The sequence below is a fragment of the Pongo pygmaeus genome, chromosome 11 (genome assembly GCF_028885625.2).
Source record: "Pongo pygmaeus isolate AG05252 chromosome 11, NHGRI_mPonPyg2-v2.0_pri, whole genome shotgun sequence".
NCBI classification, from domain to species: Eukaryota; Metazoa; Chordata; class Mammalia; order Primates; family Hominidae; genus Pongo; species Pongo pygmaeus.
In genome coordinates, this window is record NC_072384.2 from 47,491,987 (window position 1) to 47,505,173 (window position 13,187).

Below are 13,187 nucleotides of genomic sequence, written 5' to 3' on the forward strand. Positions count from 1 at the left end.
TCAAATGATCAGTCGCTCAGTGTCCATTTCTTTTTTTCTTTTAGTGTTTCTCTTTTTGAGTCCACTTCATGCTTACTTTAGCAAATCTAGGAAGTATTTAAAATTAGAAGAGTTTGGCACATTTCTTTGTCTTTCCTCTACCCTTCCCCCAACTCTTCCCCCCTACATAATTGACATCATATTGTGCATCTAGTTTTTCTTACTCATTGAAAAAGGGAAATCTACCATATCATAAATATATTTTCATATTATTAAAAATTGTCAAATGTCATATTCCTTTATATGTGTACATCGTAATTAGCCATTCCCTTAATGTTGGGCCTTAGGTTATTTACAGTATTTCATTATTATATTACAGCAGTGAGTGTGTGTGTGTGTCTGTGTGTCTGTGTGTGTAATACTTTGTCAACATCTCTATTTCCAAAGACTAGAATTCTTGAAAATGAAATTTTTGAATCAGTCTATGAAAACTTTTAAAGCTATTGATTCATATCATAAACATAATTTTTAAGAAAAGTGAAGTTGATTTATATATCCTAGCTGGCAGTATATCAGAATGTCTAGACTGTATCATTGAAAGCTTTAGATTTTCTCCTCTTTAAAATCTTTAATTTTAATTTTTTCAGGTCCTCAGGATTTTAAATATTTCCCATGGGTTTTTTTTTTCCATTTTTATTTCCTTTTGTTTGAGTAAAATATATATTCATGTACCTTTTTTTTTACATCTATAGAGGGCTTAATTTTTTATTCATAAATGTGTAAGGATGTATTTTATAGTATGCATAGTAACATTGCATTGTCATGATGTCTGAAAATATTTTCCCATTTTGTTTACATATTAGATTGAAAGCAGAATTATTATAGAATTGCTCAACTAATTCTCTTTCTGTTGCCATCTTAACCTTAAGATGAATAGATGTAACAATATGGATATACATACACATATGTATATATATGTATCATTTTAGCTTTTTTTTCTGTCAGAGGAAAGCTGCAACATACTAAAGTTTGACAGTAATCCCTAGAATCTTAATTTGTAAAAAGTAAAAAACTACAAGGTTTCTACTTTCAAAACAGTTATAGTCTTTATTCAAAATGTAAATTAATAAATGTATAAAGTTTGTAATAGTATAATAATGTATAATAATAGTATAAATGAAGTTGCTTAACATGCTTTTAAAATGTATGTAATTTTATGTATTATATTTGACAACTTAAGCATGATAAACACGTAAATGTTTATATTCTACAAGCTCAGTGTAATGTAAAAAATTTGCTAAAGTCATTTTGTTTTAACTTCAAGTAAACAATGTTTTCTGAATTTTTTTTGGCATACGTGTGATTACTGTTACAGGTGATTAAATATCTTGTTTGAACTTTGGTTTAGGAAGTTTTAATAATTAATAGTATTTGAATCATAAAATCACTCCTGAGTTTCATTAACCATGGTGGTATGATTCTTTGAATGTTATTTCTCTTTTCTTTGCCAACATACTCTTATATGGATTTCTTAGATTTTACTGCTGTATTTACAACTCTAAAAGTAAGAAAAATCACACTCTTTTTCTAGAAAGTTTCTTAAATGTATATAGTGGTATTAACCAAATATAAATGCAGTTACTTATATTTCTTACATAGCTATAACCACCATCCTCATTAACACAATAAAGTACAACCAAGATGAAAAATAATTACAAATTATCTTGGAGAATGCCAAAATTTCTCAGCACATATTTGCAGATTCCTTGAGATCTATGACCCAGTTTGTTAAACAGTTCACTTAACCACTTTATGTTTTAGTATTCAAATAAAAACATTGCTAATAATGATATCTCCTCTTGAGTACTAATTAATAAAGAAAAACTACAAATGTTTTTCAATAAAGTTGAGGTACATGTTACTTTTATAATTTCCTTTAGGAGTTGTGGGTGGGTTGAGTACCAATGCAGCTTCATCACAATTTAAGTTATTAGTTTTGAGTTTGTCTTTCCTGTGATTTCAGGATCTTTACTCATTTATTGTCTTCATTTTAGTATAAATTTTGCTTTTGAAAAACATTCAAATTTTAATTGACGTGAGAAATTGAAATAAAATAAATGGCAGGGATAGAAGTTGGGGATCGTTAGGGTTCTTTCCAGATTGTATTACTCTAATGCAGGTGTCAGCACACTTTTTCTGTAAAGGGCCAGATAGTAAATATTTAGGCCTTAGGAACCTGGCTCAACTCTGCTTTTTTAGTGCAAAAGCAACCATTGACAATACATAAATGAATGAGCATTGCTATTTTCCAAGAAAACTTTTTTTTTTTTTTAAATACAAAAACAGGCAGCAGGTCTTAGTTTGCTGACTCCTGTGCTACGCATATTTTGGATGACACTGCCTATGTGAACAAGGGCTCACTTATTTATTTTTTTAAGTGGAGATCTTAATGGCCCTCTATTGGTGGCTTTTCCCACCACTGTACAATTTACACGTCCTGAAAAGCCTGTTAATATACCAGTTATAATATTGCTGCTTTCTTATTTTCCAATATCTAAGCTCTTTGACCTGTGGACTCTGCCCAACCTGTTCCTGAGCCAAGGTATTTAATAATCCTATTCTTGGATGGGAATTAATCTGTCTTTTTAGTCCAGTAATCAGGTGCCTATATTGAGTCCATAAGTGCCAACAAGCTGTAATTTTCCCCTACCATTGCCACTCTGTTTGCTCAGATTGAAGATTGATAATATGTCTAATACTAGCAAACTTTTTTTTCCTGGGTTCTGGTGGGACTATAGCTTCTTACACCCAAGCAGGGAGTCTTTATGCTCTTGCGCTTTCATATATAGGGTGAATCTCAAGGAAACACACTATTCCCACCAGCTGTCTTTTTTTTTTCCTTTTTTTTTTTTTTTTTGAGATGGAGTCTTGCTCTGTCGCCCAGGCTGGAGTGCAGTGGCGCGATCTCAGCTCACTGCAAGCTCCGCCTCCCAGGTTCACGCCATTCTCCCGCCTCAGCCTCCCTAGTAGCTGGGACCACAGGTGCTCACCACCACGCCCAGCTAATTTTTTGTATTTTTAGTAGAGACGGGGTTTCTCCGTGTTAGCCAGGATGGTCTTGATCTGCTGACCTCGTGGTTCCCCCGCCTTGGCCTCCCAAAGTGCTGGGACCACAGGCGTGAGCCACCGCGCCCGGCCCCCACTAGTTGTCTTTAAGTACCGCCACTACACGAAGATTCTTTCCATAGTGTGCCTTCTACCAGATGAGATTATCTAGAAACTGGTAGTAGCCTGGATCAAAGCTATATTCTTCTTCATAACCGCTTGGATACTCTAATATGGCTGCTAGATACCTTTCTTTGAGGCAAACTGATTCTCCCAGCCCCAACCCTGCCTATTCCCAGCTATTAATTATTTTGCCTAGGGCCCATCAATCCTTACACCTGAAATCAATCTTCTCTTACTCAAGTGACAAACAAATTAAAGGAGCAATAACTTTAAGATAACTTCCTGAAAAATAATTGGAGGCTTTATATTGGCTTATTTTCTTCCCCTTCATTGTTTCTTACTTTTTTCTTCCTTACCTTTCTTCTTTCCTTCTTTTATTTCTTTAGTAATTGATGTATGAAAAACAGAATAATTACAATCTTGACCGTTCTTTCTTATATATAGCCCACTACTTTTATGTTAATGTATTTCTGATAACATACCTGAGAGCTGAAATTATGTATTACAGTCACTTCCTAAAATTATGGTTCCTGCTTGTGTCCTACTTCTTTCAGGCCCCATACACCAGTAGTCAGGGGAGATTCTTCCCTGCTTTGGAGTCTGATAGAGATGGAGTTGTACAGCCAGCATCCGGAGATAATAAATTTAGAATTACCACTTTCTAAAAGGAAGATTAGGGATTTGATAGCTGCTGACTTTATCCACAGTCTTAAATATGTAAGCCCAACCTGCTTGGGTAGTACTCAGGGAAAGGCAAACCATTTCTGCTTTCCTCTGGACCATGCATCAAGAGGGACCTAGCAGATCTTTTTTCAGTCTTTGTGATGAGCCTCTCCTGTCTTCAAATGGCCTGGTATTTTCCAGCGTTGTTAGGGTAGGAGGGGGAGGAACGTTTTGTGAGAACAGCTTTAAGATTGGAGGAGGCTGGACCAGTACACCTGTGTGACCCATAGGTGCAGTTAGGAGAGCAAACCCATGAGTTTGTGAGATGCTTCTGTGTTCTCCTAGCTTGTGAGCATGCTCTGTCGTGTGGTGGAAACCAGACTATTTCCTTTAACAGTAACAGCTCAGAGGCAGTATTATGAGCATTTGAAATCATTATTCAACAAAATATGTCAAAAAAATCAAACTCAGAAAAGGAAATTAATATAGGATATCATAGTTTAATGAAAGATCACATGAGTTGCTTCAAAGTTGAATGTGTTGAAGTTAATGACTGCCTATCAGGTAAACCATAGATGACATGGAAAGTAGGGAATAGGAACATCACAAAATAAAATGCTGAAGTTTGATATTCTGTGAATTATAGACTTTTCAGTAGAAAACACTAAACTCTGAGCCTTATGTGAACTTTCTTAAAGGTAGGAAGATTATTTATGTTCATTGCCTGGAATATATACAAAACAAAGCTAAAAAGATGAACTCAGCATTTAATTGATGTGTAGTTAATAAGACATATCTGTAATTTGTATGTTCCAAAATTAAGCTTATGCTATTGTTAAGGTTTCGGGTTGAGGAGGAGACAAGGGACATTTCTAGCATTATTTTCACTGGGTAGATTTATAAGCATTAATTTTAAATGCCATTGTTGGGCCAGGCACGGTGGCTTCCACCTGTAATCCCAGCAGTTAAGGAGGCAAAGGCAGGAGGATCAAGACAAGCCTGGGCAATATTATAGTGAGACTTCATGTCTCCAAAAATTTTTTTTAAAAAATGAGCCGAGCATGGTGTCGTGTGCCTGTCATCACAGCTACTTGGGAGGCTGAGGTGGGAGGATCCCTTGAGCCCAGGAGGTGGAGGTTGTAGTGAGCCGAGATCACACCACTACACTCCAAATCCAGCCTGGGAGACAAAGCAAGACCCTGTCTCAGTCAGTCAATCAGTCAATCAATAATAAATGTATACCACTGTTTTACTAGGTAAATATTTTATATTTGTCTCCTGATGAAGCCTCATTTTTTCTTACTTCCTCACTATAGTATTTAGTGTTTTCTTCAGCAATACTAAACTGTATTTAGATCTACCGCATATACAATTTTTTTTTCTTTTTTCTTTTTTTTTTTTGTTGAAACAGAGTCTTGCTGTGTCACCCAGGCTGGAGTGCAATGGCATAATCTCAGCTCACTGCAACCTCTACCTCCCAGTTTTTCCTGTCTCAGCCTCCCGAATAGCTGGGATTATAGGTGCATGCCACCATGCCCGGCTAATTTTTTGTATTTTAACAGAGATGGGTTTTCACCGTGTTGCCTAGCCTGATCTTGAACTCCTGAGCTCAGGCAATCCACCTGCCTTGGCCTCCCAAAGTGCTGGGATTACAGGCAAGAGCCACTGTGCCCAGCTACCATGTTTTTTTTCACCTCAACACCTTTGCTCAAGCTCTTTCTTCAATGCAGAATGTACTTCGTTTACCTGCGTTTGTCTCATTCTAACTTAAGATTTGGCCTAGACATCCTGTCAGAAAGACTTCTTTTCTCATTCTTCAGTGCACCCATTCAATTTTGTACTCTCTGTCATTATATTAGAATTTTGAGAGAACACCTGGAAAGCAGAAGTGATGTTCCCAGTACCTACCACAGAGCATGGCACACAGAGGTATTCAGTAAGTATTTGTTGAACTGAGTGTAGGTTTAAGGTTAGCTATGTCCATTCTGGTTAATGCTAAGAAACACTAATTGATGTTGATAAAAGTTTTGGTTATGTAGGTAATAGCTGTGCAAAATAGAATGCAAAAGTACAGTCTCTGAATGTCATCAATTCAGCAGTTCTATTGAGCACCCACTCTGAACCACATACTATATTAGACATTGAAATGTCTATGATCTTTAAATGTATCTACATCAAAGAACCATTTTGAACTCCAATTAATAGCCACTCAGCAATTGCTAGTGACAATAATAACTAAGGTATTTTTGTCATAATTGATTTTCTTTACTAATTATCATTAGACATAGAGCAAGCTAAACAAAACTTTAAGATTTTAATAAACATTTTATTTGCCAAGACATAAAATTTTCTTAGGTTCTGATACCTCTAAGGCTCAAGAGGTAAATCTATATTTTATAGATTCATTCTAGATGAATTATTTAAATAAAATAGTCTAGGACCTCACTCTACTTGCTTACAAAATAAAAACAGTACATTTAGATCTATTTTTATTAAACTGCTACCTAGAATTAAAGCAAGTAGAAATAAGATGTTGTTCAGAGTTACAAGAAAATTTTCTGCGATTCATTTCCCTTGTCTTACATTATCCCCAGCCTCCTATTCTCTCCCTACCCTCAGCCCCATCCCCTAAGCTGGCTTCTAACATCTCATAGCAACTGAATGGTCATTCTTACCTCAACTCTTACCAGTGCTATAAGAAAGTATATTGCCCTGTGTGGGCAAAAGTTTAGCAAACTCTTTTCCTTCAGCATGAGAATTTGACCTTCTTTTAACTCTAGCTCTGTTTCCTTGGTAATCTGATAAGGGTAGTATGTCAAATATGTTAATAGACAACATTGCTTATGGTAGAAATAACCCCTAATTGGTAAACTTCATCTGAACTGATAGCACTACAAACACCTGGCAGGAAGCCATATCTTTGGGCCTCTCTGTATGTGGTGACTTATAAGTGGACATGTCCCTTGATTCTGGCAGCTGTGGCCATTGAGTTGTTACAAGAAATACTGGCTCTGGTGGGGCATGAAGCCTCTAGGTCAGTGCAGCTCCCTCACCTGCTTGATGTAAATCTCAAGTTGTACCTAAGCCGTGATCTAAGAGGCCAGGAAAAAAAACTCCTAGGTAGCTATGTGAACCACTACATGGAACCTGCAGAGACTCCTGCAGAAGAGGAATACCTGATTCTGCCCTGCTCACATGCATTGGTTCTTGTCCTGTAACATTCTGGGTGGACAGGTGCTCAGGATGGCCTATGGTTGTCCCGTGAATTTGCACATTCAGTTGAACCTAAGGAGACCTCTTAGTGGGCATTGAAGATCTGACTGCCTTTTGTTTCTTGGATCTTACTGAGAGAGAGAGAGAGAATGTAATGAAAGAATGGAAGCAAAGATTTTTGATTGGTTATTTCACAGTGATGCTGTCTCTGTGTAATAGTACCCATATCTTCTGAATCTAAGAGCTCTTGTCACACAAGATTGTTGAAGGAATACTTCCAGCAGCTAACTTCTGTGGCGAAAAGTCTGATGTGGCTGTACACTACAGTATTTGTGCATTCATCAAATATTCTCCTGATCATGTATTGATAGGTTCCTTTTTTCTGTTTTTATGTTTTAGAGACTATCTTAAGAAGTCAGGAGGTGACTGGTGATAATTGTAACTAATTAGCACTTAGTGGATACATTATTTCACTCTTCACTATATTATTGTTCTCTGTATCATGTTGATAAGATTCTTCTTCTAATTTTACTAATAATTTGATTCTTTTGTTTAAGATTTGACCTTTAAGGTCATTTATAAGGAAGCTATTCAGTCCTTGATTATAATTTTAAGTAATGCATTATAACCAATAGGGGAGAGAAAATATCACAGTTTTTTAATAATTGAAAAACACTTAGACTAAAGCCAGTTTTTCTAGTAGTACAGGATTCACTCATTTAAATTTTTGTCTGTGTTACAGAAACAATGTGTCTTCTCTTTTGGAAAATTAAAATGTATGGATACATGAGAAAAAAATTCAGAATATCTAATTCCCTTACTCAGAGATACCCAGTGTTAGCAAGCATGTTTTGCATTCCAAACCTTTTGTTACTCTGTGTGTATAAATGGAGAGAAAGGTGAGAGGGAGCAAGTAAGACAGAGGAGAGATGTGTTTATTTCTATTATTTTTGTAATGGGATCAAAATGTGCATACTGTTATGGATCTTTTTTTCACTTGATCCATCTTGAATTTATTTTTATGTCAATACATATTCATCAACATTGTTTTAAAATACAGAATAGAAACTAAATGGAAGTATCATAATTTATTTGATCAATCCACTATTGTTGGCATTCATAGTTTTTTTTTAATGATAGGAATCTCTCTTTAACAGCTCACAATAAATGATCATCCAGCTATTGCTTTTTTCTAGATTTAACATTTATACTAAATATCATCTTATAGTATGTTACTGTGTTTAGAAGCTATGTCACAATGCTGGGTAATAAGGAGTTAGTGGGGAACTAGAGCAGGCAGTTTTTGTCTATACAAATCGCTGCTAAACCAGTTTTCCCTGACCTTTTTAAAGTCTTAATTAATTAATTAATTAATAAAAATACTGAGTAAAAGCAAAGGACAAAGGTGGATGACTCTCCCTGAAGACCTCTCTATACATTGGCATAGCACTCTACTTTGAGAAGCAAGATTGTTAAGCCATTGGTGATTCTTTTTTAATTTTTTAAAGTGATGCACAATATTTGTACCTTTTTATGGATTACAGGTGGTATTTTTTTACATACATAGACAGTGTAATGATTAAGTCAGGGTATTCAGTTTAGCCATCATCTTGAGTAGTTATCATGTCAATGTGTGGGGAACATTTCAAGTCCTCTCTTCAAGCTATTTTGAAATATGCAATAATTGTTGTTAACTGTAGTCACCCTGGTCTGCTGTGGAACATTGGAATGTATTCCTTCTATCCAGCTGTATGTTAAAGCCCATTTACCAACCTCTCTTCATCCTCTCCATTCCCCCACCACAAACAGCCTACCTAGCCTCTGGTTACTATCATTCTACTCTCTATCTCCATGAGGTCAACTTTTTTAGCTCCCACATATGACTGAGAGCATGTCATGTTTCTCTTTCTGTTCCTGGCTTACTTCACTTAACATAATAACCTCCAGTTCTATCCATGTTGCTGCAAATGACAGGATTTCATTCTTTTATTATGCCAAGTAGTATTTTATCATTGGTGCTATGTGATAGTGGACATTTAGTGATTTGATATTGGTAGCATGTTTGCTACTAGTAGGGCAGAGAGCTAATCCCTACTATTTTTTCCAAAAATATTACAACCATTGTTAAAACATAAATCATTAAGAGAGCCACTATAAAAAGAAGTTTAAAAAATTCTCAGGCAAAATGACCATTTTGTTTTTATCATGGTGGTACCAAGATTACTTAACAGAGAAATTGGTAGGATAGAGGGTATGAAAGTCTGAGGGCTATATCTCCAGTTTATATTTCACTGTTTTGTCCAAAGGTATATGTTGGAAATCCTTGGTTCATTGCTTTGTTAAACTTCATGCCATTCTGATACTACCTGGCACATTTTAGGTTTTTAGAATTATAGAAAAGCCTGGCAACTTCTCTAGTGTGAAAGTTGAAAATGCAGAAATAACATTAAACAGGATCTTAATACTATTTTATTTACACAACAGTCTATTTAAAATGGAAGTGTAAAAATTAACTATAATAATACCATGAATTAAGAATTATACCAAGTTTTTTGTTTTTTGTTTTTTGAGATGGAGTCTCGCTCTTGTCATCTAGGCTAGAGTGCAGTGGCACAATCTCAGCTCACTGCAGCCTCTGCCTCCTGGGTTCAAGCAATCCTCCTGCCTCAGCCTCCCAAGTAGCTGGGATTACAGGCGCCCACCACCATGCCCAGCTAATTTTTGTATTTTTAGTAGAGACAGAGTTTCACCATGTTGGCCAGGCTGGTTTCGAACTCCTGGCCTCAGGACCCACCTGCCTTGGCCTCCGAAAGTGCTGGGATTACAGGTGTGAGCCACCACACCCAGCCAAATTATACCAAGATTTAACAAAATAACAGACATATATTAAAATATTGAGAATCATTTTCTTCAAAGTCAAAAATCACTAATACGGGCCTTTTTCTTTCTCTCTCTCTGTGTTTAGATATATCTGTATATATGTGTGTGTGTGTGTGTATGTGTGTGTGTAGATACGGGTTTATGTATATGTAAATGTGTGAATATTTAGCAGGAAGCCACGATTATTGAGGCAGGTATTGTGGTAAGTCACTTTATATTCTCATTTAATCCTTCTAATAATCTAGTGAAATAATTACTATTTTTATCCCCATTTTTGAGATGAGAAAAGTGACTTCTAGATACAGGAAGCAACTTGTGCAGGATTACACAGTCATTAAATTATAGACTTTGGAACTTAGATAAGATCTCTCAGTGCTTTATGATATTGTAGCTAATAGATATGCTCAATATGTTTTTACCTGTCGTAGAATCCAGATCATTAAAAGGAGATATTTGCTCTCTGATAATTCAGCATTACATTTATCTTCTTAAGTTTTCTCTGGCTTTCCTCTGTCTTTAGAATGCATTCTATGTCTAAACTTTTGAAAAACAAAGCCCATTGCTTTTGTCCTACAAATATTTCATAGAGGATGCTACGTTGGCTGTCTCTCTTTTTAAGTTGAAAATAGAATAAGAATTTAACTTCACATAAGAACATAAGAATAAGAATGCTCTAGATTTTGTAATTGTTAAGTTTAGTTTTTAAAAAATGTTCATTGTGAATCATAATTCTAAATTTGAAAGATCATGTGAAGAAAATGTTAAAAGCTTATTGGACAGTACATTTAAAAAGGTCTTGCATGATCAGACATTTTCATCCTCTAGAGGAAATCATAGCTCAATATACATATCTGTACTTCTTGTTTTAGCCTTTGTATACCAGTGTTTATTCACCTAGAGAATTCAGTATTCTAATTTGAAGATAGGTTCTACCCTGATCATACTATTCAATATAATAATAGCACTTATCGTCATAGATATACTGGCTTGAGACTTGAAATTCAAGTAAAAAATACCTTTGGGTAATTAAACTACACAAACATATGTAGTTACCTGAAATCTGCATAGTAAAAATGAATCATCATTTAGTTTTAAATAAATTTACTAAATTATAACATCTGACACAACGCCATCCAGTAGGATAACATATTTAAAATGTATGGGCCGAAATGTAGACTTTAGTATTTATAGGTAAGACTTCTGTTATATAATGCTAGATGATGAGTTAGTGGGTGCAGCGCACCAGCATGGCACATGTATACATATGTAACTAACCTGCACATTTCGCACATGTACCCTAAAACCTAAAGTATAATAATAATAAAAAAAAGACTTCTATTCTAGAAATCATCATCATGGTTTGCTTTGTATCTAAAAACAAATTCTCTCTGTATATAAGTTATATAGTATAAACAAAAGTAGTAGATCCTTTTGTGAATTATTTAAGCTTAGAATTTTTTTTCTGGGAATAGAACATATATACCAACCAAAGGTTTGATTCAGTGGTAAGTTGAATGATTTTAGATTTAATACGACGTGCCTCTTCAGTTCTTTAGGCACATGTGAATTAATTGTTGCATGAAAACTGAATAAAGTGACACTTGATTGCCCCTGATAATGAGATCCTTACTTTCTGTAAGAGTCTGCTGTGTTATGAATACATCGGATTTAGTTATTAACTAAAAAGTTTTATTCCAAATTTTTATGTCCTAGGAAGGCTAGATCAATTGGATCTGACTGGGGGTAATATTTCTTTTCAACAGTGGTAAATGTTTATGAATCTTTCCAATAAGCTTTCTAAACCACAGTGATTTGGTTGAGAAATACAGATTTCTGGTTGTATTTTGTTAATGTTCTGGAGTACCTATATCTAGCTCTAAAGTTTAGCTTTTTAACAAAAAATGATATAGGAGATGAAGTGATAGACAGCTGGTGGGTTATTCCCAAGGCCTTAGGCACCCTCCACCCCCACCCCACCACCATAGAACTGGCTGAGAATCCTTAGATAGAAATATTTCAGGTTTTTTTGTACTGATTTAATCTAAATAACTTGCACTTCTTACTTCTTAGAAGTGTGAGTTTCTCACTGTGATAGTTTTCTATCACTGTATGCCAAGGAGATAGATCAGCCTAAGACCCCTACTGTGGTGATGAAGTCAGTGTAGAAGAGAAAATGCTCACCATTGTCTTAATTCTAGATTTATCATTTGGGGTGAGGGGTAGTAGGTATAGGCAATCACACAGCCCAATAAACATTTTCTCCTGATGTACAAATTAAACTCTTGGAGTTAAGCAGTGGGGATATTAATATAAGGGGTGGTTTTGAATTTGATGTTAAAAGTCATTGTCATAGTTTTTCATGAATCAAAACTGTATAAATGATTTTATCACTCTTCCTTCCTTGCTCTTACATTTAAAAGCATTGCCTCAGTGGAAACAACTTAAAAGTCTATCAGTAGGGGATTATTTAAATATATATGGTACATTCTTATAATGGCATACTGTATAACCATTAAAAATGACTTCTAGATACATACAAGTAAAAGTTATTAATATTTATCAAGCACATACACTTAATGTGCTAGACACTATTCTAGGAAATGACCATGGAATGTCTCATTGTATCTACACAACAACCCCATGAGAGAGGTGCTATTCTTATCCCTCTTTTAAAGATGATTTACTTGAGAGTGAGAAAAATAAATCACCCAAGGTCACACAGCTATCAACAAATGCCAAGTTATGGACGTAGGCAGTCTGATTCTATAGCAAGTGTTACTAACTACTGTGCCATATGCCATAACTACTATGTGGCTTGTATAGAAATGTGCATTTTTTATAAATCAACAGGTAAAACAGCATATCATGTATAGCTTGATACTGTTTACATAAAATCGTTGCCCTAGTTATTTTCGGCTTATAGGATACCAGATAATCTTTTTTTTTAAGGTTTTTTTTATCAGTGAATATTTAGGATTTTTCTAATATAAAGATATCAATAAAACTTTTGTATTTTGTAAACAATAAGTAAATCACTGCTCAAACTAATTTCTCCTCCACTTCTCTCAGTTAAGTGTTTCTTCCTTTCCCTATCAATTTTGGTGCTTTGACTTCTATAAAGCAGCAATAATACTGCTTAGTCTGCTTACCTTCAGCAACACTCTAAGTGTTAAAAGGACCTTCTACATTTGTAATTTGTTTGTATCTTATTTGTAATTCCTTTG

The 13,187-nt window shown here is 35.0% G+C and overlaps 1 protein-coding gene across 9 annotated transcripts in view; it reads left to right on the top strand.

Moving 5' to 3' along the window:
* The window catches only part of MBD5 (methyl-CpG binding domain protein 5), a 475,447-nt gene that overhangs the window by 40,527 nt on the left and 421,733 nt on the right, over nucleotides 1–13,187 (top strand). Inside the window, exon 1 of one of the 9 annotated variants that reach the window (XM_063647448.1) lies at nucleotides 1,618–5,806. The exons of the other annotated variants lie outside the window; for them this stretch is intronic. The gene's annotated coding sequence lies outside the window, so the exon portion shown is untranslated. Of the gene's footprint in view, nucleotides 1–1,617; nucleotides 5,807–13,187 lie in introns of those variants that run through there. 9 annotated transcript variants of the gene reach the window in all.